The sequence below is a fragment of the Gopherus evgoodei genome, chromosome 6 (genome assembly GCF_007399415.2).
Source record: "Gopherus evgoodei ecotype Sinaloan lineage chromosome 6, rGopEvg1_v1.p, whole genome shotgun sequence".
Taxonomy (NCBI): Eukaryota; Metazoa; Chordata; order Testudines; family Testudinidae; genus Gopherus; species Gopherus evgoodei.
In genome coordinates, this window is record NC_044327.1 from 94,383,829 (window position 1) to 94,411,152 (window position 27,324).

The 27,324-nt window shown below is 42.8% G+C and overlaps 1 protein-coding gene across 8 annotated transcripts in view; it reads right to left on the reverse strand.

The window, feature by feature from the left end:
- The window catches only part of ERBIN (erbb2 interacting protein), a 229,977-nt gene that overhangs the window by 173,873 nt on the left and 28,780 nt on the right, over positions 1-27,324 (reverse strand). Inside the window, exon 1 of one of the 8 annotated variants that reach the window (XM_030565996.1) lies at positions 18,360-18,470. The exons of the other annotated variants lie outside the window; for them this stretch is intronic. The gene's annotated coding sequence lies outside the window, so the exon portion shown is untranslated. Of the gene's footprint in view, positions 1-18,359; positions 18,471-27,324 lie in introns of those variants that run through there. 8 annotated transcript variants of the gene reach the window in all.

The following is a 27,324-nucleotide window of genomic DNA, read 5'->3' on the forward strand; positions in this document are numbered from 1 at the left end:
CCACGTGGCATCTGGGGCCGAAGCACTAACAGTACCAACTTCACCCAAGGGAAGCACACAGGGAATCACAGCTGTACCTACACTGACCTGTGAAATACGTGGTTGGTGTAGGTGTTTCTGAAATGGAAATTACTTATTTCCCCTTCAAAATACTTATTTTATTTATTAAGCCTTCTTCTGTTATAAATGTGTCCGTTTGCATGGGTATGGAATAAAAGTCTATTTATGGAAACAATTCATCTTTATTAGTTCACAACATATGCTGGCTGGAGCTGACATCATTCACAAATAGTAATGTGTGTCTTTGCAATGTTATATTACTGCATACACACCACACTCATTACAAGGTTCATACTGGGGTGCAAAAGAGCAGGGCCAGGAAGAGCACACTACAGCAACACACATTACTGTGGTTCACTATTGAAATAGTCTCTCTCAGACTCCCTGAACCATATAGCGCTGCTCAGCTCTTCTTATAACCCTGGTATCTGGCTCCTCAAATTCAGCAGACAGCCACTCCACCTCCACCAGGGTGGAAACTTTTCTCCCTTTGCTTCACAAATATTATGCAAGACACAGCAGGCAGATATAAACACTGGGATTTTTTTCCCCTGAGGTCCAATCTCATTAGCAATGCCAGCGTCCCTTCAAATGACCAAAAGCACATTCTGCATCTCCTCAGTTCGCAGTTGAAACACTCCTTCATGCTGTCAAGGTGACTGGTGTACAGTTTCATGAGCCAGGGGAATAAGGTGTAGGCTGTGTCTCCCAGGATCACTATTGGCATTTCAACATCCCCAATGGTAATCTACCAGTCTGGAAAGAAAGTCTCTGCTTGCAACTTTCTGAAGAGTCCTGTGTTCTTAAAGATGCACACACACCCCATGCATCTTCCCTCACCAGCACACATTTATGTCAGAAGAGTGCCCCTAGTGATCCACCAGCACTAGCATTACCATAGAAAAGTAACCCTTTCTTTGTCTCTTTGGGAATGTGGTCTGGTGCCAAAACAGGTACATGTCTGCAATCTATTGCCCCATTACTGCAAACCATCCACTTTGTCTTGCACATTGCCCAGAGTGATAGTCCTTCGTAGCAGATGCAATTAGTGGCCCTGCACACTTGCATCACAACTGCTTCCACCAATGGATTTCCAAATTTCAAATCAATTCCTGACTGATTGGTAGCAATCAGGCATTGTAAGTTTCCACAGACCGATTGCCACTTGCTTCTCCACTGTCAATGCAGTGTCATTTTGGAGTCACTGCGCTAGAGGGGTGCACACAGATCCAGGAATATGGCCTTGTGCATCCAAAAGTTCTGCAGCGACTGGTAGTCATCCCAAATCTGCATGATAATGCAATCCCACAAATCAGTTCTTGTTTCTCAGGCCCAGAACTGGCAGCTCCATCATCTGCACCTATTCCATGAATGCCGCCAACAACTTTGAATTGTTTCTATGTTCCACAGCAAACTACCCTAGAAAGAATTGTTCTGTTTCCCGCAGCTCTTCTGGTAGTTCTGCAAATACTGCAGGATTAGGCGCCCTATGCTCGCAAAGCTCATCAGAATGATGCAGCTTTGCGAGCATAGGGCGCCTGTGCAGGATTCATGCTTCTGCCATAGATGGCAGACAATGAGGAGGGATACGTGAGCTTGCGGGACTTTTCAAAAGAGGCATGAAGCATTATGGGATGCAGATAAAATTATGAGATAGAGAACACTGCATTATGGAACACTGAAATCATGTTCCCAGTCGTAACTTAGGTCGACATAATTCTGTAATGTAGATGAGCCCTATGTCTACTCATTTTTGCTCCTAATCTAATTAAAGTAATGCCACTGATTACAATGGGAGCAGAACTGGGTCTTTAAAGCATGTGTGTGTAAACACACATGCAGGGGGTAAGAGGAGAAAAATCTCTAATGTATGTATGTGCACAATATGGATAAAGCACAATTTCTAGAATAATGTTAAAACTTAGAATTTCCTGATTTGAGGCACATACAAGCTAAACCACAATGTTGCATTACTGTTTTTAAAACTCCAGCTTCTACTGGACAAATCCCATTTCAGCAGTAACCCAGTCGGCTTTTTACCATCAGCATTTGCTAGAAAATTGCAAACTTTCCTTTTGGATGCACATGCTCCCAGTTATCCATGTGTGTGTTACCTCAAGGTTACACTATTGCAATGCATGGGGCTACATCTTAAAACCATTTGGAAGCTGAGGCTGATTCAGAAAGGAGTGGCTCATTTATTTAGCCAAGCATCTTGCTGGGAACATATGATAAGTGCTACATGGTCTGTGTACAGTTTCTAAAAGGGAATTTAAAGTATTAATTATGACCTATTAAACCCTAAGTAGCCTGAGAGTTGCCTACCTCAGGGCTCATCTCTCCTCTGCCATTCTGCCACAAAAGCAGTCAGCAGGAATGCCTGAGCTGGATCCCTGTCAATATAAAGATGTGGGGAGACTAGCAGGGCATTTGCTGTGTGGACTCCAGAACTTGCGCCCTCTTGGCCTAAAATAGCCTGAATTTGCTGATCTTCAGGTCATGCAGCAAAATACATCTGCTTGATGGGGTTTTTGGAAAAGGCTGAGAGTATGCTTCTCATACCAAGGAAGGGGTGCAAAGGAGTTTCTGTAGGCGACTGGCTGACTGAGTTGCTGCAGAAATTTTTACTTTAAAACTTCTGGAATTTCACTGTCTTGTTAGTGATTTGTTAGGGTGCCTAGAGACTTGGATACACATCTTATTATTTTAAATCTAAATAAATAAAATGTACAGAGCCTAATATAATGGAGGCCTGTTCCTTGATTGGTATCCAAAAGTGCTACTGCAATACAAATTAACAAAATACATAGTAATGCACACTCACATATGCATATCTCTGGATAACGCAACTCTGCTGACATTCAGGAAAGTTACTGTAATAAACATATGCAGTAGAGGATCTCCACTATTTTCCAACCAGTTTTGTGTGTTCATACTTGGCAAATTCCTCAAAGAACGGCATGCATGGCAAATTTGAACTTTTATAACAAAAATAATTTTTGTTAGACGAATGCCAAAAAAGCCTCTGAACAATTTTCTTAAGGCATGAAAAAATCTTTTAAATATTAATAATTCAAGAACAGCTGAACAGATTTTCAAACTTTCCTAAATTTCACCATGAGGTTTATAGCAATATTGAGAAATTTTACTCAACAATCAATTTTATGATAAATTAGAAGGCTGAAAGGGAAGACTAGAACAGAGGTGAGTTCTCTCACACTAAAGTAAGCTGAAAACAGATCTCTTTATTCTAAAATATCTTTCATTTAATGAAATCTTAAAAATCAAATAAATAAATCATGTGCAGAACATGGCTCCATAATGAATAGGGGCTTGTAATAGTTCTCTCTCTTATGGGAAGTTGGGAAACAAGAGGATCCTCCAAAATGACTCAAGTTAAGACAAATCTATATTTCTCTTTTAAAAAGTTGTCTGGACTAGGGACCTTTTCATCAGTGTAGGTAAACCAGTGTTTATGTATATGTGCTGCACAAATGTAAAGTAGGATTGCAGGAGGATCTATATACTCTGTTGAAATCTGAGTAAAATCCAGTGGTGCACGCCTTGCTTTAAACTGGAGCAGTGTCTAAACAGTTTGTACTGGGTATGGTACATCAATATAGCTTGTCTAGTGCAAAAACCCCTAATGTACACAAGTCTTCAGATAGGCAGAAGACGCCTTAATTTTTTTTAATTTGCTAGGAATAACCTATGCAGTGTTGTTGTAGCCATTTTGGTCCCAGGATATTAGAGAGACATGGTGGGTGGGAGAATCTCTTTACTGAACCTACTGCTGTTGGTGAGAGACAAGCTTTCATGTTGCACAATGACCTGAAGAAGAGCTCTGTGTAGTGTGAAAGCTTGTTTCTCTCACCAACAGAAGTTGGTCCAATAAAAGATAGTACCTAACCCACTTCGTATTTAGAGTTGCTGCCCCATTTTTGGCTTCTGTCTCCAGGTGCCATTTGGGATTTCCAAGTACCCGATTTTCAACTGGACAAGTCAATCAGGGACAGGTCACATGCTTCCCGTGACTTTTTGTTTATTGCGCTTGACTTGCCCATGACTTTTACTAAAAATAACAGTGACAAAATCTTAAACTTTAAATATGATATATATAATACACATATATATACACATACATTCATACATACACCGCCCCCACACACTATTTTTCCCTCATTCCATATGAAGAGACGTGCCCTAAACAAGGTCTAGGTTTAGAGATTAGCATGTGGTCTGCAATAATGGACAAAGCTATGAAAACAGTTCTTATTATTGTAATTAGTGATTATTACCACTGTCTTCTCTCAGTTGTGTTCTCCAGGAAAATCCAGGCAGCAAGACTAAATCTTTCAACATTGCAAAGCTGAGCTCACATCACTGTGGCTCAAACCATTACCAAAGCAACAGCACCAGTGCCACTACCGCACAATGCATCAGGGTGGATTTAAAAAAAGGATTTAAATACATATTTCTTTTTAAAATAAACTTACTTAAAATTAAATTTGAAATTATGACAACTTATGTTAAAGCCAAAACTTACTAAAATCTATTTAAAATCATTTAAATTAAAATACAAATACTATATTTAAGCAGTACATGTTTGCTACCAAAGTTTTAAAGAAAGTCAAACCACTGAACTGCTGAAACGTCACTAGCTAAGCACCTGGAACCAGAGTTCACTCCAGTTTTACATCAGCTTTTGACAGCAGCAGCCTTTTATCTGCACGTGCAGAGAAAATATTTCTTCATTTCACTTTATTCAACTAGTTCAGCTCAATGACCAATTCATTCAAAGTTGAGAAAACTGCTAGGGGGAGGGAAAAGCAGAAAAGCTTGTTTTTCCCTCTTCAACTCTATTAATAAAAATGAGATGGGGGGAAGAGACAGAGGGTACTACTGGTTCTAAAATCTTGAAGCTAGTTTTATTTAATAAAACCAATTTTTAATTACAGTCCAGTTTTTATCCATGACACAAATCATGAGCAAAAAACATTTATCACAAAAAAATATAAAAATTAAGAATCTGAAAAATGTATATTAAGCTTTATAATTGCTTAAATAAATTTGTATTAATTAGTATAGCCTCTTGAGTAGCAGAAAGTAGTACCAAATTATATCAACCATTGAGAATCAACCTCTCTTTAGGAACATAAAAAAAAAGTATAAAACCAGATTAAAACGATGATTTAAAACAATGTTTCCTGCTGTGTGATTTAAATCATGATTAAAACCAGTGATTTAAATTAACCTACCCTGTACTGAACAGAAATGCCAGGAAACGGCTGAAAATATCTGTAGCAAAGGAGACAGAAGAGAGCCTGGCTCTCCAAACCCAGGGACCTAGCATGTGGCCCCCAATGACCCATTTATACACACACACACACACCTGGGCACGCCATGTGAGGAAGGAGCTCCCCCAACTCCCAGATGGGCAGTAAGATGGACCACGCTCCTCAAAACTACATTCTGGAACTCAGCAAATGGCAGCAGCAAATCCCCACTCTGGGTTCAACACATACAGTAGAAAACCCACCCCAGTTCCAGGGACAGGGAATCAAAAGGCAAGCTTACCCCAATACATCCTTCCATAGGTGCCGACTCCATGTGTGCTCCGGGGCTGGAGAACCCATGGGGGGGGGGGGGAGAATAGTGGGTGTTCAGCACTCACCAGCCATAATTGATTGAAGATGCTGCCAAATTTAAGCAATTATCAACCTTAATATTTTCAGATTCTTATTTATTGTACATTTTTAGTATGTTAGAAAATGGTGAATGATATAGCTAATTATCTATAAATAAACCCTACTTGCTCATGATTTGTGTTAAAGTGTATTAGAATAGTACTGGAATTTCAATAAGCATACAAAAGAGTATAATTTATTTTTATTTAAATGTTTTGAGATTATAAATTTAGGCCTTAATATATTGTGTATTAAATTCAGATTTAATCTTAAACAGATTTTTTTTAAAAAAGTATTTAAATAATAGGATTAGTTGAATTTAGTTAAATTAAGTTAAAAAAATCTGATTTAAATAAAAAAACTTTAATCTGCCCCTCCCCCCAATACATGGATTCTTATCCACACTAGTGGAGAGAGAGGAAGGCAAGGAACTTGGGAAGGAAAAGGCTAGGAGAAAATGGAAGTAATCAAGGAAATTTTTTTTTTAAATTGGAAATAGGAGGTTTAAAAACCATAAATAAGTCAACTGTAAAAATAAATGGAATGTGGGCTACATTTTCTCTCTCTCGCACATACACACCCCTACACCCACCACCCCTGAATCAAGTTACAGATTAACTAACGTGAAAGCTTATTTTATCATCATGACCCTCTTCCCCCCCTCAGGTGCTGTGTTACACCCATTTCTTGCTTCTCATCTTAAATTAGGCCATGTCTACACTAGAGACCTTACAGCAGCGCAACTGCACCACTGTAAGGTCTCTCATGTAGTCACTCTATGCCAAGGGCAGAGCTGCTCCCACTGACATAACAGTTGTCCACACTGGTGCATCTATCGGTATAACTTATATTGCTCAGGTGCCGTGTGCGTGTGCGCGACAAATTACACTGACAAAAGCATTGGTGTGGACAGTGCTATGTCAGTGGGAGAAGCTCTCTGTTGGCATAGCTACCACTGCTCCTTTGGGGTGGTTAAATTATGCCAATGGGAGAGCTCTCTCCCATTGGCAAAGAGCTGCAGCTGCGCCGCTGCAGCGCTGTATGCATAGACAAGCCCTTAGACAGCAAACTTCTCAGCACAGAAATGTGTCTTGTGTTTGTAGAGTTCCTATGAAAATAAAGCACCAAATCTACAAGAGACTTTGTGATGTGTAAGAAGCTAGCAGTGTTCCATAACACACCCATCCTGTTAGCAAGGAATGAGTTGGCTAGAAGAATGAAGAAGGTGCTGACTCACTGCAGGAGGTGGATCCCTAGCTACCTCCTATGAGGGATGGGGAAGGGAGGACTTGGAGAGCAAGATGGTAATGTGGAACACATTCATGCAGGGAGGAGAAGGCTTTGGCCAGGACAGTTTCCTGTAGAATTGTTTGAAAACTGTTTTGTGAGAGACTTCATTAAACCTAGACCCAGGAAGGATGAATTTGTTTGAGACTAACGGCTTGTCTACACTGGCAATTTACAGCGCTGCAATTTTCTTTCGCTGCCACACCCCTCATTGAGGTGGGATTTTTAGAGCGCTGGGAGAGCTCTCTGCCAGTGCTCTGCCGCGACCTCACAAAGTACGTTAAAGTGCTGCCGTGGCAGCACTTTAGCGTTGCCAGTGTAGACTGGCCCTAACTCTGTACTCATTAAACCAGATCAAAGAGTGAGAATTGTTTGGAGTAGGCTTGGAAAGAAGTACAGTAACTCCCCACTTAATGTCCTCTCGCTTAAGGTCATTTTGATCTTATGTCCCTGCTCAATTACAGAACATGTTCCATTTAAAGTTGTGCAATGCTTTGTTAGAATGTCGTCTGGCTGCCTGCTTTGTCCACAGCTGGCAGTCCCCCTATCAGCTCCCCTACGGCCCCCCCACAGATCCTTCTGCCCACCAGCAGACCCCACGGATCAGTGCCTTTCCTCTCCTCCCCTCGCCTCCTGCTCGCAGCAATCAGCTGGCTTGCAGCGTTCAGGAGGGAGGGGGGAGAAGCGAGGACTTGACATGCAGGCTTCCCCTCCCTCCTGAAGGCCGCAAATCAACTGATTGCTGCAGGCAGGAGAGAGCCTGCAGTGCTGTGCCCTTGCTCCTCCCCCCTCCCTCCTGCTTCCTGAACACTGCAAGCCAGCTGATTGATGTGGGTAGGAGGCAGGGAGGGAGCGAACACACAGCATGCGGCATAAAGGGGGAGGAGGGGAGGAAGAAGAGGTGGGTTAAGAGTGGGGGCTTGGGAGAAGGGGTGGAGTGGGCGGGCCGAGGGTCGAGCCCCCCAACCCCCGGTGCTTGCAGCGTAGGGGAAGCTACCGCCGCGCAACGTGCTTCTCCTAGCCTACAGCACCGTCAGCCTCCTTGCTGCCTCATCTCCAGTGCGAGTGGGCTGTGCCTGTGTAGCGTAAGGTGTGGGGGGAGGACCTCCCGACTATAGTACTGTATTGTATGGCAAAAAAATTTTCCCTGGAACCTAACCCCCCCCCCACCCGCCATTTACATTAATTCTTATGGGGAAATTGGATTAGCTTAACATCATTTCACATAAAGTCACATTTTTCAGGAACATAACTACAACTTTAAATGAGGAGTTACTGTACCTACTTACAAAATATTACCATAACAATAATTCTTCAACTTTATTTTTTTAAAAAGTGAATACCATAAAAGCTCTAGTCTTTATATATTTGTCTAAACAGTTAAAGATACAAAATACAATAATTTGATTTCTAATGCAAGACATTTTACTGTTGAACCTTTACAATGGGTCTTGAAAGTCAACTTGCAACTGGAAGTCCACCAAAGTTGGGTTAACAGTCCTGTTTGAAGAGAACTACATTAACGCAAACTAGGAACCTTTTAGTTCACACCCACAGCATCCACATGGGGAGTTACAGCACAGCACTTTGATGCACACTGGTATTCACACCCCTGTTGTCCAAACTGCAGGGTACTGTACACAGACTCTTTTCTGCCTGCTCTTTCCAATGTTTGTCATGTTGCCACCCACACAGTACAGAAAAGCAGGAAGAGAAAGCTGCTCTAGACAAGGGAAGAGAGAGTAGGAAGGGACCAGAGTAGGAGGAATGTGATAAGCAGAGAGGGACTGTGGTAATGTGGGGGTAGAGGGCATGGTAGTTGGCAAGGGAAGGAAGAGGTTGAGAAGGGTCTGAAACAACAGAGTACAGTCCCCACCCTCCCCCTAGAACATGGAAATGAAACCCAGAACTCACCCTGCTGCCAGCAAATACCCATGAAATCCATTAGCAAAGTATGTCTGATCCCCTTTTAGTGTCTGGCCCATATAGAGGATAATAGCCTACTAAATTCCATTCATTCAAATAGTGGACATCTGTACTGTAGGTCTAGTTTCCAGACCTGCCAATGACTCATGTGGGTGTTAATATCTTGCACATTGTGGAATTGTGTGTGCCAGTTAGCTTTTTTTTTTTTTAAATCTAAGTATTTTCGTATATAAAAAACTACATTAAAAACATTAAGGTTGCAAAGTCCAACATGCAAAAATTTGCACATATAAACCAATCCTCTTGTGTGATGCAATACGGTATTAATTTTTCCCTTTACAGGATTCCTGAATCATTCAGTTCACAAAATGGGTACGTGCCCATGAAATTAATCAGGGTTGTATAGTATCACCTCAGGCAAGATATTCCCAGCAGATAAAGGAAAGTGTTATCACTGTACAAGGCACTGGTGAGACCTCATCTGGAATACTGTTTGCAATTCTGGTCTCCTACATTTAAGAAAGATTAATTCAAACTGGAACAAATGCAGAGAAGGACTGCTAGATTGATTAGAGCAGTAGTCCCTAACGTGGTGCTCGTGGGCGCATCTATGTGCACCCACGTACTGGCCGGCGGACAAGCATCCGCCAAAATGCCACCAAAAAGCGGCGTCACCAAGAGGCAATGCTGCCGAAAAGCGGCGTCACCAAGAGGCAGCGTCGCCAAAATGCAGCTGAATTTTGGTAGCATTTCGGCAGCGACGCCTCTTGACGTTGCCGTTTCTCAGCGACATTTCAGTGGATGTTTGTCTGCCAGCCATGGTCCTTGATGGCTCGTTCTCCGGTGCCCACCACCCGGAAAAGATTGGGAACCACTGGATTAGAGGATGGGGAACCTATTTTAAGAGAGGAGACTTATGGAGCTGGCATGTTTAACCTAACAAAACAAAAGTTATGGCAGAACAACAAATGGGTATAAACTGGCCATCAACATGTTTAGGCTTGAGATTAGACAAAACATTTCTAACTAGCAGAGGAGTGAAGTTCTGGAACCCCCTTTCAAGTGGAGTAGTGGGGGCAAAAAAAATTTAACTTGTTTCGAGACTGAGTTTCATAAGTTTATGGAGGTGACGGTATAGTGAATTTGCCTACAATGGCATATGGTCCATTTGTGACTGCTATTAGCAAATATCTCCATCGGCTGGATATGGGACACCAGAGGAGGAGGGCTAAAGTACTACAAAGAATTATTTCCCAGCTGTCTGGCTGATGGGTCTTCACCTTCATGCTCAGGGTTTAAATGATTTCCATATTTCGGCTCAGGAAGGAATTTTCTCCAGGTCAGATAGGCAGAGACCCTCGGGAGTTTTCATCTTCCTCCTGCTGACTGAACCAGAGCAGTGGCCACCAACCGGTCGACAGCAATCAACTGGTCGATCCTAGAGACTCTCCCAGTCAAACGCAATCTCTGGTGATGCAGTGTGGCTGACTCCTTGCCTACCCTGGCCCCATGCCACTTCCAGAAGTGGCCAGCACTGCCCCAGGGGCCTCCCTTCATGTGCTGCTCCTGTCTGCAAGCACTGCCATAGCAGCTCCCATTGGCTGGCTTGCAGAGAGGGGCAGCGCACAGAGCCATGTGCCCTTTGCCCCACCCCCAAGGGCCGCAGGAGTACGTTGGCCCCTTCTGGGAGCAGTATGGGGCCAGGGTATTCAGGGAGCCTGCCTTAGCCTCTCTGTGCCTGCCGCCAACTGGGAGCCGCCAGAGATAAGCACTGCCTGGCAGGAGGCCATACCCCAACCCTCATTTCTGAGCTCCCTCCTGGAGCCAAAACACCATGCCCCCTTCTGCACCCCAACCCCCTGCCTGAGCCCTGACCCCCTCCTAGAGCCAGCACCCCGTAGCCCTCCTGCACTCAAACTCCCTCCTACAGCTTGCACCCCTCACCTCCACTCCTGCACCCCAACCCCATACCCCAGGTTCAGACCAGATCCCCTTCCCACACTGTAAAGCCCTCAGCCCCAGCCCAGAGCCCACAACCCGTCCCAAACCCCAACCCCTACCCCAGCCCAGTGACAGTCAGAGTGGGAGAGAGCGAGCAATGGGGGGAGGGGGATGGAGTGAGTGGGGTGGGGTTTGGGGGAAGAGGCAGGGCCAATCCTGGGTTGCTCTTAAATTCACAAGTGATCTTGGGTGTAAAAAGGTAGGAGACCACTGAATTAGAGTAAATGGTGGATGTCTATAACCTGAAGTCTTTAAATCAAGATTTGAGGACATCAGTAATTCAACCAGTGGTTATGGGCCTATAAGAGGAGTGGATGGAGGAGGTTCTGTGGCTGCAATGTGTAGGAGGTCAGACTAGATGATCACAATGGTCCCTTCTGGCCTTAAAGACTACGAATTAATGAGACTTGGCTGCAGGACCCCAGCCATATTTGTTGCAAAATTGGAAAATGTGAAATGAAAGAGGCAAAGGACTGCAGCAAAAGAAGATGGTCCCATAATTAAGGCAATGAAAAGCCACTCTTAATAACTAAATTCTCTGTCTTCTACTGTTCCTATCGGAGGCTGAGCAAGTCACTGAAGCCAAAATTTTCACAGGTGGCCAAATGGGTGCTGACTTGAAACATTTGAGGACTTATTTGCAAGAATGCTGAACACACATCTCCAACTGAAGTTGATTGGAGCTGTGCTGTGAACATACAAAATGCTACAAAAACATTAAGTACAGTACTCTGAAATATCACACCCCAGGCATTTCAAGTTGGAGACCTGAAGTTGTTGGATAAGGCTCAAATTATGAAAAGTAATCTCTCTTTGCCTCAGTCCCTTATCTGTCTTGTATGCTTATTCTTGAATATATAATTGAATGTCATTCTATTATAGTTCCATTCCTTACAAAGTTGCTTAATATTCCAGGAGTTTGGCCTTACAGGGACAAGATTCCATGCTTTTCTACTCCAAATGTGAACAGGTTCTTAAAACCTCAAGGATCCTCCCAAAAGGAAGGTATCACTGAGACACACGGTCAAGTGTCAAGGCATTTTTAAAACAAGGCAATTAAAAACAGGCAGGTTTCAGGAAGTACAAGTTCCTGTTTGCAAGTCATAATGGTAGTGCCAGATATGAGGTTCTTATCTTGCTGCAACAGCTACTTGATTTTGCTTGTCCGTATACATCACTCTAAAAAATATTTTTCATTCTATTGTGTTTCAAACAAACAGACATGTTCCATCTGCTGCTGAGGTATGATCTGTTTCTATGTGACATTATCACATTACACTTGAGAAGACTAATGCTGCCATTTAATCTCATGGCTTCAGCGAATTTATAAACACTAAACCTTGGCTCGGTTTCAAAACTCCTTACTACCTGCCATATAAGTAATGATAAAATGTGTGGATTATCTTTATCATCATATAATTTATAAACTACTCTACTATGATGCAAGGCTCTTTTACATTTTTTACAAAAGACAATTCTAATAAATGATTTGTTATATGATTGAACTAGAACTGTATTGTCTCTTTGGATTTTTATAATACAACAGAATCCAGTCATTATTCCTCTTTGGACCCACAAAAGCTATCCAGGGCCACAAATATGTGCTGAAGTGCAAACAATTTATTACTGCAATAAAAATTTTTATATTCTGGAGCTATTGTATATTTGCAAGATAATTGTTATTTCTTCAAGTTAACACCTTACTCAAAGGAAGGTTTAATTTTGAGAATATTTTAATTTCCTTGAGATTTACTAAAAATTATTAATACCTCTAGTCAGAAAAAAAAATAACTGTGCAGGTACAGTTTGAAATCATCTTTACTGGGCAAAATAATACACGTAATTTAAAACAAGCTGTCTTTGTTTCTACTTAAACAAGAGGATTACTGGGAGAGCACAAGGTGTTTAGAGAGGCAATGACAATGAATACTCCTAAGGCTACTTTCCTTGGGGATGCACCCCCTCAATAAAAGTAAAACACCTTCAGGAATATGAGGTTTTAGAAGGAATTCATTCAGGCTAACATAACTCTGGAAAAATACATGGAAGTTGCTGAAACACTAATACTACCAGAGTCATTTACAAGTTTCTCCCTGTTGAGGAGTATCTCTCTGTCTGAAGGGTGCTTTGACAGAAATTTGCTTTCAGTGGAAATAACTGGTCTCCACCTGCAAGGACAGGACTGTCAGCTCACGCTCCAGTGCATCTTGGAGAATATTTAAGCACGTCATCCCAAATACTTGGCTTTCACAGGAGTTATTCATTTGCACCTCATGACATCCTATCCTCTAGTGATACACGCAGATCAGGGTATGCCTCTAATATGGTACCCAAAGAAAGATTTTCCTAGTAGCTTCACTGCCTTCTTTTAATTCTTCTCTTGTTTTGTAGACCCACCTGGTGGGATGGCATGGAGAACTAGGCCTATTATAACCCTTTTGAGAAGGATCTCATGTTCTGAGGCATATCTTAACCAAATTCTATTTCTCCTAGCCCTTTTGAGAGGAGGGGGAACAACATCTCCCATCTTTTTGAATATATTATTATACTGAAAGAACTGACTTCAGTACTGTGTACAGCTGAAAATATCAGAGGCTTGTCAGAACCATCCACCAAGTACAGTATGCTCCAGAGGTGTCAAAAACTATGGCAAATCTCATATTCAGCCTTAAACATCCCTCGGTAAATGCTGAGGAGGAATTAGACTTCCACATATTCTGTCTTGCACAAAGAAGAAATCACTCTTTTTGTCAGTCTTGAAGATTCTCTCTTGTATTTTTAAATGCCACATTTTACATGTTTTTTCCCACACTGGATCTAGAAATTTAGCAGAGTGCCAAATTCCAAGTTTAACATCGACAAATTATGGCTTCTTTCCCAGAAAGCAATGAATTTTTTAAATTTTACACAAAAGCATCTGCAGAATGTTCAATAAATTCAACAACAGACTACACTTTGTGAAATAACCAATATACAGTTATAACAAACAGGCACTTCTATAGCAGCTTCTAACCAAGTATTTCAAAGTTCTTTATAAGCATTGCTTAGACTTCAAGACCCCTATGATGTAGTACATTATACAATCCTATTTTACAAAGGAAGAATCTGAGGAGACATGCCTGCGGCCACACAAATCTGTGGCAGAGCCAGGAATAAAAACCAGCTCTCATCTAGTCCTGTCCATTGGCCACTAGGTAATAATGCATCTCTGCTTGGGAGAGAAAAGCATCATCCTCTACTAAAGTTTTCCGCACAAGCCAGTTAGGTCATGATCCACTGAAGTCAGTGGGAGTCCTTCCATTAAACCTCAGTGAGCTTTGGACAGGTTTTTACTCACTGTCCCTTTTAAGACAAAATGGACAAAGGATTGGATTAATCTTCATATGGAACAAACTAGTATAATGGAGGTTATTAGTTAAGCTAATATAGAAATTATAGAAAGAATACTGTACTTGAAATAAAACCTATTTTCTGATGGCCTGAGGTTAGCATTTTCTTCTCCATGCAGAAATTCATACTCGCCGTATGAGTCTCTGGGAAAAGTATTCTATTCTGTACAGACATTAAGCTACCTGAGCCAACATAACAAACAGGAAATGGATCAGCTCAGAATGAACATTTTGCATTGCTTCTTAAATTTCCAGTTTGATTATTATGTTATGTGGTGCTCTAATGTACGTGCTTATCAATATCCCAATTAAAGTTACCAGTTCATTATATAAGAAACAGCACAAAGAAGAGATCTAAGTTAGTATCATGGAGAAAAAGGAACTTTGCACCACAATAGCACAAAATGAAAGAAAGCTTTGCGACTCAGAAAGCCAGCAACTGAACCTGATTCTTTGCTTTTCAAAATCCTTGTCTACAATATGCATTGCAGTGTCTGCTCCAGACCTCAGACATAGCAGCAAGAGAGCATGTTTTAAAAAGAACAACCTCAATCTCCTCTTCTCTCCCAGTACACAGAAGCTACACCTTAAGGTCTGGTCTATACTGGGGGCAGAGGGCAGAACTGATCTGAGTTACACGTAGCTGAAGTCAATGTACTTAGATCTACTCACCGCGGTGTCTTCACTGCAGTGAGGTCGACTGCTGATGCTCCCGTTGACTCTGCCTGCACCTCTCGGCCTGATGGAGTACAGTAGTCGATGGGAGAGCACTCAGGCTTCGATTTATCACGTCTAGACTAGACACGATAAATAAAACCCGCTGGATTGATCGCTGCCTGCCAATCCAGTGGGTAGTATAGACATACCCTAAGTTATTCTCATCTCTCTTTTCCATTATTACTACTTTTGTCTGTCTCTTAAACTTACTGCCATGCTATTACCTAGTCTCAACACAATGTCCAAGCAACATTTCCTGTACTCTCTTTTCTTTATTATAGCCACTGAACAATCAACAGTCTTGCTGGGTATTGACATTTAGTAGCATGTTATTTCAATTCTAAAATGGTATTTCACCAACAAAATGCTTAATAAAACAGTGATTTCACTAGTGAACTATTAAATGTCAAAATCAAATGAAATCTCTGATGAGACAGTCAGGAGTTCCTTGGGTGCATCCTATTATCAGCAAAATTGGTGTTCATTAACTTCCAGGAGAAGCAGGGGAGGGGATGTGTTTGGGTTTAACTGGCTCTCTATGGTGAAATTACCTAAGGGGGCTGAGACCCCACCTATACTCCAAAAAGAGCCAAACAAACTACAGACTCAAAGAATTATGCAACAGGCTCCAATTAAACACAATTTATTATGTATGTATATACAATTTTATATTGCACATACAAAGATAGTATACATTTTTATATATAATCACACAGCGCTGGTTATTCCCCCTCCCTTCACTCATTGGACTGATGTGAACCTGTCTACACATCTTTTATTACCCTCAGAGCTTGGAAGCAGACAGGCAGCCAGATGTGTAAAGCTGATATAAACAAGAACAACAAATGCAGCACAAATTCAGACTCAAAAAAAAAGGGAAGTACAGGCCTGTAAACCAAAATTTCAGCAATTAACTGGATAGCTAGTCTTCTCTAGGATATCGTATTTCTTGGTGTTATTGGGGTGGTTAGTGGATCTGTGAAACACTTCATCTTCACCCATAACAATTTTATATTTGACAACATACACACTTTGTCCAAACCATAGGAACAGTCATGGGTAGTAGGATGGCTCCCCAATATGCTAACCTCTTCACAGGCCACCCTAAAGAAGAATTACTGGACAAATGCACTATAAAACTAAAGATACGCCTGAGATACATTGATATTTTTATCCTATGAACAGACGACAAACTCCCTCACAGGATTTCCACAACTTCACCATCCATTCATTCAACTATCTCTAGAATTCTCCCACATTAGCAACAAACTTCCTCAATACTACAGTCAGCTTCAGCCATATACGAGAAACCCATGCACCATCACGCCTACCTTCACAGACCCAATCACCATGCCAAACCCACCAAGAAATCTCTATCTAAAGCCAAGCACAGAGATTCCACAGAATATGCTAAGGAGAAAGTCCAGGATACACACCTTAACACACTTAAAACCACCTTCGTAAAACAAGGACACTCCACCAGAGAAGCAGATTGCATCATGGAACGGCCACCCAAATACCCCAAATGAACCTACTTCATTACAGAAACTGCCAACTATCACCTACCACCCCATACAGAAACCCATATGGGGTATCAAACAATTACAACCCATACTTAATAGGGACCACATCCTGAAAGAAATCTTTACTGAACCCCTCTTCTGACCTTCAAGCAACCCCCTAACTTTACCTAGCTCATCATCAGAAGCAAGGTCCCCCCCCCCCCCGCCCAGGACACACTAACTCAAAGAGGAACCAGACCCGGCCAGAACACATGCAAAACCTGTAAACACATCTCCAGCACCATGATGATCAACAATGCCCACAAACACGTTTCAATAAATATGGGTCCTACATATGCCTACCACAACATGTGGTGTACCTCATCCAGTGCACTAAATGCCCCAATAACAACTACGTGGGTGAAATGAGAATCACTATGCTCTCAAATGAACTCCCAGAAAAATGATAAGACAAAAAAAAAAGAAAAACCATACCCTATCATTTGTGCATGTACACTTTTCATAAAAGCAATCACTCTGTATCTGACCTTTCAGTCTTCATACTCAGACCGGAACACCACCTTCAAAAGACTATCCAGGGAGCTTAAATTCATTACTCTGCTAGACACTAAAAATCATGGACTGAACAGAGACACTGATTTATGACTTTTTACAACGATTTGTAACCCACTAACCCTGTCTTTTTGTCCTATGACTGCAGAGGTTTGAACAGGCCGCTCTACCTTGAACGGTGCCCTACAATATGTGCTAAGTACTTATACTAAACAGTCTGTTCCAGCCTGCATTTTGCTGGGATGCTGAGTACGTTTTCCAGACCTGAAGAAAAGCTCTGTGTGATTCCAGAGCGTGTCTCTCTCGCCAACAGAAGTTGGTCCAGTAACACAGATCACCTCACCCACCTTATCTCTACAATACCTGTATTCAGAAAATACAGCTTTAAAATAATCGAAATGCAAAGCAGCATATTCACAGCATTTTAAAGTGTGCAGTTACAAAAGATAAAACACGATATGTATTACAAAATATTGAAACAGCAGTGGTCATCTTGACCACTCTTCATTAAACTGCAAAAAACACTTCTCAAAACAGTTCTTGCATAAGTGATGGATATAATAGGTCAGGGAAGGCTAAGCCTCCCCAGAACAGCTGCTGCTGCTGGATGCCCAGCTGAGGATTTTGGCAGCTTGCACGGGGAAAATTTTTTATTATTAGACCCCATGCAGGTTTCGGTGCAGCAGAAGAGGCAGTATGTGCTACTCAACTTTCCAGGTTCATCAGTAGTCTCCCTGGAGTCCAGGGAGACTACTGATGAACCCGAGACATTGAGTAGCAGATACCGCCTCCTCAGCCACCCTAGAACCTCCATGGCACATATAAAACTCAGATTATTCGAGAAGAGACAACAGCTTTTCCCGCAGGGCAGCTTCGGGTCTCAACAGGGGAGGTGCAGCGTGGCTAGGGAGGCACGGTGCGACTGGGGTGGCTCCAGCCAGCCTGCGGTCCTCCAGCGATGGGTGTGGGAAGGGTGCGGCCAGGGGTCTAGCCTCCAGGAAGTGGGGCTCCACCAGCCACTCACAAGTTCTTCGATACCTTCCCTAGATGAAGACTCAAAAAGAACAGGCTTTTTTGTTGTTGATTTGTGGCGGGTGGAACAACAAAAAAACAGGATCAAAGGAAGGACTATCCACTGGTGTATATGCCTTCACCTTCAACAACATGACATACTTTTGCATTGTACTTCTCTCCAATCCATTCAGACCGTTACCTACCCGAATCTCTCCACCTTGTCCAGTTCACACCATTGCAGCCTGAATCGATTTCTGAACTTGGATCTCGAATTCAGAGGGATGCAGCAATGAGCTCAATATAACGATCCACATGGAGTTGTAAAAAAGTTAAGACTCATTTTAATGAGTATATAGAATTTTTTTCCTCACTAATAGTGCCTAATGAAAATGCAATCAAACTGAAATAAAAAATACAAAGATTGACAAGTAATTATAGGAAATAAGGTAGTGTAGTACCTAAGGGTTTGTCTACACTGCAACGTTATTTATAAAACTTGTGTGTCTTTCATGGGTACTTAAAAAAAATCCCCTCCGCGGAAGACAGAAGTTTTGCCAACGCAAGTGAGAATGCAGCTTTGTGGGCAGGAGTGCTCTCCTGCCGACAAAGCTACTGCCGCTTACGGGGTTGGAAGTATTTGCCAACAAAATACCGATAGAGAGGGTTCACATGCACTGGCTTTTAGTGACACAGCTGTCGCTAAAAGCTGTGTAGTGTAGACAAGCCCAATTTCTAAATCAATTATTCTTACTGCCTGTTGGATATTAATATGATCCAGCTATTACTGAAGGGCAAACATGAGTGGAAAGCAAAAACAGAACAGAAATAATAAGAGTGATTAATTTTTTTTTTAATTCTCATACACCAACCAAAATATTTGGGTTGCAGAGAAGTGTTTGAATTCAAATATAACAAAAACCCATATATACAAAATAGTGTGAGAAAACATATTTTGGTTTCTAGAACATAGTTAATAGATAAATCAACAAAACAATTGGAAAACATTTACAAAAATTAAATTTTGGGCCTAAACCAGATGACAATATCCATTTAAGGATGTAATCTCTGACAGCATCGGAGACATATTACAAGACAGAGAACCTGTATGCTGAAAGCACTGTGGTGTGATGTTTCTCCATTGGCCCCTCCTAGCAACTGATTAGGATAGAGAGTCCACAATTATTTGGCAGACCTGTCAGTTGCCCTTCATTTTAGTTTAACATAAGGTTTTATAGGAATGTCTGTGGTCATTGATAGAAGGGGGATGGAGTTGCTCTTGAATGGTTTGATCCATTTCTATCTGGAAGTCCTGTTCTGCACAGAGAACTCTCTTGTGAAGAGCTGATGTATATTATGTATGTTGAGAACATACATTTCTATTACATGGTCCTGGCTAGTATACTGGAACAGCAGCAGCAATAACTCCAATACAGAACATACCCATCACCTTATCTTCATGACATTTATTGAAACCAACTCAAATAACTTTACAAAAATATATCAAGGAACAGGACGAGGAGGTGGTGATGGTGGTAGAGTTACTGACACATGGTTTCATCATCCTCTTTCAGAACAGGAGGTTACTTACCTGTGCAGTAACTGACATTCTTCGAGATGAGTGTCCCTGTAGGTGCTCCACTCCAGGTACTCATGCACCCCTGTGTCTTCGCTTGGAGAGTTGCAGAGCAGTACCTGCATGGGCCTCATGAGCTGCTGGTGCCTTAACTATGCGTCCGCGACCCTGACTCCTCAGTTCCTTCTCTACTTCGGAGTTTGGAGTGGTCTTCATTGTAGAGGGGAGGAGGGTGGGTAGTGGAACACCCAGAGGGACACTGCACAGCTGAGTAACCTCCTCTTCATCGAGAAATGTCCCTGTGGGTGCTCCACTCCAGGTGACTGAAAAGCAGTATCTCTAGGATGGTGGGGACTTCGGATCTGGTAAGAAAGTCATAGACAGCACAGGTCAGACTATTCGAGTGTCAGTCAAGGGTCCCAGAGTAAGGGCATAGTGTTTAGCAAAGGTGTGCTCCAAAGCCCAGATAGCAGCCTTGCAGATGTCTACAAGAGGAATGTTACACAAGAATGCAACAGACATTGAGACAAATTTGGTAGAGCGTGTCTTACTCTAAGTTGGAGGATGTATCTTCTTTAGTTGGTAGCATAAACGGATATAGTCTGAGATCCGGTTGAATATTCTCTGGCTGGCTATCGATTTGCCCTTAAACTTTTTTTTATCTCAATCACAGAGTGATCTAAGGGAAGCCCTGAATGGCCAAGTCCTATCCAAATAAAAAGACAATGCTCTGTGCACATCAAGTGTGTGCACTGCTGCTTCAAAAGTGCTTGCATGCAGTTTAGGAAAGAAGACTGGTAGATGGATAGGTTCATTAAGGTGGAAAGACCAATGCACCTCCAGGAGAAATTTGGGATGTGTTCGGAGCATGACTTTATCCTAAAAATAAATAAATAAATAAATAAATAAATAAAATAAAAAGCGTGTGGTGGGTCAGCCATGAGATTTCCAAGTTCTCCTACGCGTCTGGTGGATGTAATTGCCACTAAAAACGCAGCTTTCATAGATAGGTGTAGTAGAGAGCAGGATGCTAGCAGTTCAAATGGTTTGTGTGTCAAACATGTGAGGACCAAGTCTAAGTCCCATGGTTGAATGAATGGTCCAATGTCCGGGGACAGGGTCTGGGTGCATTTGGGGAATCCTTTTGTGATACGGTGGGCAAAGTCAGTGGTGTCACCAATCTTCTGGTGAAATGCTGCAATTGCTGCCATGTACCTTATGGAGCAGAAGGAGAGCCCAGATTGTTTGAGCCTCAGAAGGTAGTCCAGAATGATTGGAAGAGGTGCAGAAGTAGGGGCAATTTGCCTGGCAGAACATCATGCCATGAACCTAAACCATTTATGGATATAGGTGGTGAGTGTATATTGCATCCTGTTGTGTAATAGTACAGTTTGCACCTGCTCAGTGCAGTCTAGTTCTTCACTGGAGAACCACTGAGGAGCCTTGCCTTGAGGTGAAGCATTCCTATGTTTGGGTGATGTAGATGGCCCCTGCATTGGGACAATAAGTTTGGAGGGGGAGGGGAAGAAGATTAGTGGATAAGTGGACATCCATGTTAGAAGTGGGTACCAAGGTTGTCTGGGCCACGTAGGGCCCTCGCTGTTGGCATCTTTAATACTATTTTGTGTAGGAGTGGTATCGATGGGAATGAGTATAGTAGGTTGCTGCTCCATCTGATCGTAAACATCTCCCATGGAATGTTTTCCCAAACCAGCTCTGAAGCAGAATCTGGGGCATTCCTTGCTGGTCGTGAATAGGTCTAGTTGTGGATAACCCCAGGTTTTAAAAGATGTTGTTGTGTAGGATGGTGGTGTTTATCTCCCATTCGTGGTCAAGAGAGAAGGATCAGCTGAGTTTGTCCACTGTGGTATTTTGTGCACTGGGCAGGTACAAGGCGAAGATATCGATATTGTGTTGGAGGCACCAATTCCAAAGTTTCATAGCCTTGGTTCAAAGTGAATGGGATCAAGCTCTCCCTTGCCTGTTTATATAAAACGTACAAGCAATGTCAGCCACGATCCTGATCTTTTGGTTCTTGATGAGCAGAAGAAAGTGGAGGCAGGTGTTGCAAACCCATTGGTGCTCTAAAATATTTATATGTAGTGAGGTCTCTGTAGGGGACCATAGGTTTGAGTGATATGGTGTCCCAGCGGTGCACCCCAACCGAGGGATGTGTCTGTAGTAATTATAAACTGAAGGGAATTCCTGTAAAAACGGAACCTCAGAGCAGAGGTTGCGTGGTCAAGTCCACCATATAAGTGAGTCCTTGATCTTGGTAGGCATGGTGAGAAGTTTGGTTAGTCTGTGTACATTTGGTTGTAGACTGTAGCTAGCCCAACTTTTAGGCACCACAAGTACAGGCGTGCGTTCTTGACCACGAAAGTGCATGTGGCCTAGAAACTGTAGGCAATCGTGAGCTGTGACCTGTTCCACAGTTTGGCAACCAGATTCTTTATGATGATGCCAGTTGTGGAATTGAGGTGTGCACCCATGAACTCCAGATGTTGAGTAGGAATTAACATGAATTTGTTTGCATGCCAAGGCCCTAGAAGCAGTTGATGGTCATCTGTGTGGATCAGATGGCTTCCTCACAAGTTTGCAATTTGAGGAGGCAATCCTCCAGGTAAAGGAAAATTATTATGCCTTTTCTCCTGAGAAGTGCAGTAACCACCGCAGTCATCTTGGAGAAGACGCAAGGTGCTGTTGAGAGGCCAAAGGGTAGAACCCTGTACTGGTAGTGGTTTGTTCCCAGAAAATGTGTGTGGGCAGGGTCTATAGTTACGTGAAAATAAGCATTCCACAGGTCGAGGGCCAAAAACCAATCTCCCTGCTCCAGCACGGGAATAATGTCAAGGTAACCATTTTGAATTTTTGCTTTTTGATGAACTTATTGAATTGCCTGAGGTAGAGAAGGGGTCACCATCCTCCACTTTTTCATCAAAAAACAGTGAGAGTAAAAACTCTTTCCCTGTGCTGATAGGGTACCCGCTCCACTGCTCCTAGTTACAAATGTTGTTGTACCTTCTGGTGGAACAAGTAGTTGTGAGGGGGTCCCTGAAGAGGGACAAGATGGGGAAGTGGGCGGGGGAGATACGGACAAGAAGGGCATAGTATAGCCCAATCTGATAACCTCTAGGGCCCATCTGTCCGTAGTGATGGCTTGCCAGTTGTCATAAAATAGGAGCAAGCTGTGACCAAAGGGCTGAGTAATTAGTGTGAATGCTGGAGTGGATGGGGAGGTCTCCTATGTGCTCGACCAAGGCTTCAAATCTGCTTGCTAGGTGGAGGAGGTCGGGACACTGCTGATGATGGGGGACGTCATCACTGAGACCTAAGTCTCTGGCGTTGATGCTGTTACTGGTCATATCGCCGTTGTTATTGTTGTTGTGTGTATGCTGGGTATTGAGGGCATTGGTAAGACTGATACCTATATTGTCTCCTTCTAGAGGCCGGTGGATGGATGACAAGAGATCTCAGCGTAGCCCTGGAATTCTTCATGTGTGCAGCACCTCATTGGTCTTTGCTGCAAATAATTTCTCACCGTCGAAGGGGAGATTCTCCACATGTTCTGTATCTCACATGGGAAAGAGTTGAACCATGAAGCCTGACACAATGTCTGTCACAGTGGATCTGGCTGCAACGTCCGCAGTATCAAGGGCAGCCTAGAGTGTCATGTGGGAAATAATTTGTCCTCCAGAGACCACTGCCGTAAATTGCTGTCTCTTCTCTTCTGGATATTGTTACTAAATTCCACAAATTTCCTGTAGTTTCTACGGTCATATTTCTCTAGGAGGGTGGCATAGTCTGCCACCCTGAATTGCATGTGAAAGGTGCACAAACCTTGCAGCCAAATAAGTCCATTCTTTTATTGTCCATCAGAAGGAGTAGGTCGTAAATGCTGCTGCTTGTTTCTTTGGTTGGTTGCTTTCACTACCAGTGGGTTTGGTGCTAGATGTGTGAAAAGACACTGAGCCCTTGGAGGGGACATAGTATTTCTGATCTACTCTCTTGCAGGTCGGGGGTATAGCGGCTGGGGTTTGCCAGATATTCTTGACCAGGTCTGTGACAGCTCTGTTGATCAGAAGGAGCAGCCTTGGAGGAGGCCAAAGGTTGCAAGAGGTCTGTCAGTTCGTGAGTCTGTCACCTCCTCCATAGTGATCTGGAGCTCACTAGCTACCCTTTTAAATAGGTTTTGAAAGTGGGTGAAATCTGCTGCCATTGCTAGCGCTGGTGGCATAACAGCCTCAGCAGGTGAGGTAGATGAATTATTGTAAATGGAGAGGTACCAGGTGGCACCTCTGTGTGCACCACTGTAGGTTCCTCCTGTACAGTAACTCCTCACTTAACACTGTACTCATGCTCCTGAAAAATGCTACTTTAAGCAAAACGAAGTTAGGCCAATCCAATTTCCCCATAAGATTTAATGTAAATCAAGTGTGTGGGGGGTGGGGGATAAGGTTCCAGGGAAATTTTTTTCACCAGACAAAAGACATGTTCACACACATGCACACAGTACAAGTTTTAAACAAACAAGTTAATACTGTACACAGCAACGACGACTGTGAAGCTTGGTTGAGGTGGTGGAGTCAGAGGGTGGGATATGTCCCGAGGAATGCCTTCCTGCTAAATGACGAACTAGCACTCAGCTGAGCCCTCAAGGGTTAACACATCGTTAATGTAGTCTCTCACTCTACAAGGCAGCACAAATGGTGGGAGTAGACAACAGATGCATGGCAGTGGCTGCAAACATTCCGTGTGGAAACTGAACATGATGATAAACCCACACTGTCCCACTGGTGCATATCACTCTGGCAAAGAGCTCCACGGATTGATTGGGCATTGCATGAAAAAATACTTCCTTTTGTCTTAAATCTGATACCTATTAATTTCATTTGGTGACCCATAGGTTCTTGTGTTATGAGAAGAAGGAGTCAACAACACTTCCTTATTTACTTTCTCCACAGAGGTGATGATTTTATAGATCTCAAATCATATCCCCCCCTGTAGTCGTCTCTTTCCCAAGCTGAAAAGTCCCAGTCCTACTAATCTGTCAACATAAGGAAGCCTAATAATTTTTGGTGCCCTTTTCTGAACCTTTGCAAATTCCACTATGTCATTTCTGAGATCAGGCAACCACATCTGCAAGAAGTATTCAAGATGTGGGCATACTATGATTTATATAGAGGCAATATGATATTTTCTGTCTTATTATCTATCCCTTTCTTAATTATTCCCAACTCTGTTAGCTTTTTTGACTGTCACTACACACTGAGTGGATATTCTCAGAGAACTATCCACAATGACTCCAAGATCTCTTTTTTTTGTGGTAACAGCTAAGTTATAACCCCATCGTTTTGTATGCATAGTTGGGATGTTTTCCAATGTGCACTACTTTGCATTTATCAACGTTGAATTTCATGTGTCATTTTGTTGCCCAGTCCCCCAGTTTTGTGAGATCCCTTTGTAACTCTTTGCAGTCTGCTTTGGACTTAAGTATCTTGAGTACTTTTGTATCATCTGCAAATTTCGCAACCTCACTCTTTACCCCTTTTTCCAGATCACTGATGAATATGTTGAACAGAAGGTCCCAATACATATCCTCAGGGGACACCATTATTTACCCCTCTCCATTCTGCAAACTGACCACTTAAAGGGTGGATAAAAATCAATGATTTGTAAAAAATAAATAAAAATCAGATTTTTTTTTTGATAAAATGCTTTGAGAAAAAAACCTATCTAAGCATAGTTTTAATTAAGCCCTGGACTACACTACAAGGTTAGGTCGAATTTAGCCACCTTAGGTAGATTTTATAAGCAATGTGTCTACACAACCAACCCTGTTCCGTTGGCCTAAAGGGCTCTTAAAATCAACTGCTGTATTCTTCCCTGGCGAGGGGAGTAGCACTAAAAATCGACCTTGCTCAGTCAAATTTGGGGGTAGTGCAGATGCAATTCGACGGTATTGGCCTTCGGGAGCTATGCCAAGGTGCTCCAGTGTGACCACTCTGGATAGCACTTTCAACTCTGATGCACTAGCCAGCTACACATGAAAAGCCCTGGGAAATTTTGAATTTCATTTCCCGTTTGGGAAATAGACCAAACAGAAGACACTGGATCTGATTGCTGTATGGAGAGAAGAATCTATGCAGGCAGAACTCTGATAAAAAATAAGAAATGCCAATATATATGCCAAAATTGCACAGGGCATGGGAAAGAGGCTACACCAGGGACACAGCAGTGCCGCATGAAAGTTAAGGAGCTCAGGCAAGCCTACCAAAAGACAAAGGAGGCAAATGGTCACTCTGGATCAGAGCCCCATACATGCTGCTTCTATAATCAGCTGCATGGCATTCGGGCAGGGGGAGACCCTACCACTACCCTACCACTATCCGGGGACACCTGTAAGGGAGGATCTAATGCAACAGGGAGAAGAAGGGGAAGAATGTGCAGCAGACAAGGTGAGAATCCATTCTCCCCAGCAGCCAGGACCTTTTCATCACCCTGCAGCCAATACCCTCTCAAGGGGGTTCCTGGACCCTGAAGCGGAGAAGGCACCTCTGGGAGTGCACATTTGTAACTGCACTACAGGGGTTGTGTTTAACGTTTGAGATGCCCTGAAGAATCAGGATGCCTTCGCGGCCCATACAGCTATTGGAAAAGTCTGTTAATGTGTCTGGGGATGGAGCAGGAATCCTCCAGGGACATCTCCATGAAGCTCTTTTGGAGGTACTCTGAAAGCCTCTGCACAAGGTTTCTGGAGAGGGCTGCCTTATTTCATCCTCCATGGTAGGACACTTTACCACGGCAAGCCAGTAGCAAGTAGTCAGAAATCACTGCAGCACAAAGCATGGCAGTGAATGGTCCTGGGTTTTGGCTGCATACAAGCAACAATTGGTCAATATATCTTTCTGTGTTAGCCTCACGAAAGTGATATAATTTATGGTCATCTGGTTGAAATAGAGGAATTTTTGTAAGGAAACAGTAAAAGGACCTCATTCATGCTGGGCTGTTTGCGCTTGGCTAAAAGGGATCTTCCCAGCAAATAGCCACGCAGTGGGGTGGGAGGAGGGGTGTGCTGCACATCCAACACAAAACTGCAGCCTGTCCTTCTAAATGGCAAACCCAACCAGCATTGCTTGCTATGGGAAAGGAGGGTGCTGCAGCTTGAAACCATTCCCACATGTTATGAAGGTGGAAGAAGCCAACCCCATGTACCCTTTGGTGTACCATGGCTGCCTGGAAACCAAATTCCGTTGCCCAGCCATGTGTGATGTGTCACCATATCGGCAGGCGCTCAATATAAAAGGCAAAATGCGACCTTGTACCTAAAGCACATGCTGTCTGCTATGAATTGCTTGATTTACTGTGAAAGAGTCTCTCTCGTTCTCAGAAATGTATCTGCTTAAATTCTACACTGCCTTTTATCCCTCTGCAGGTGCAAATGTTTCTATGCTCCCCCTACCATCGCCATTCCTGAGGTTATTGCAGATTAGAAGGAAAAAAAAACGCACTCGGGATGATATGTTTTCTGAGTTCATGCAGTCCTCCCGCACTGATAGGGCACAGCTGAATGCATGGAGGCATTCAGTGACAGA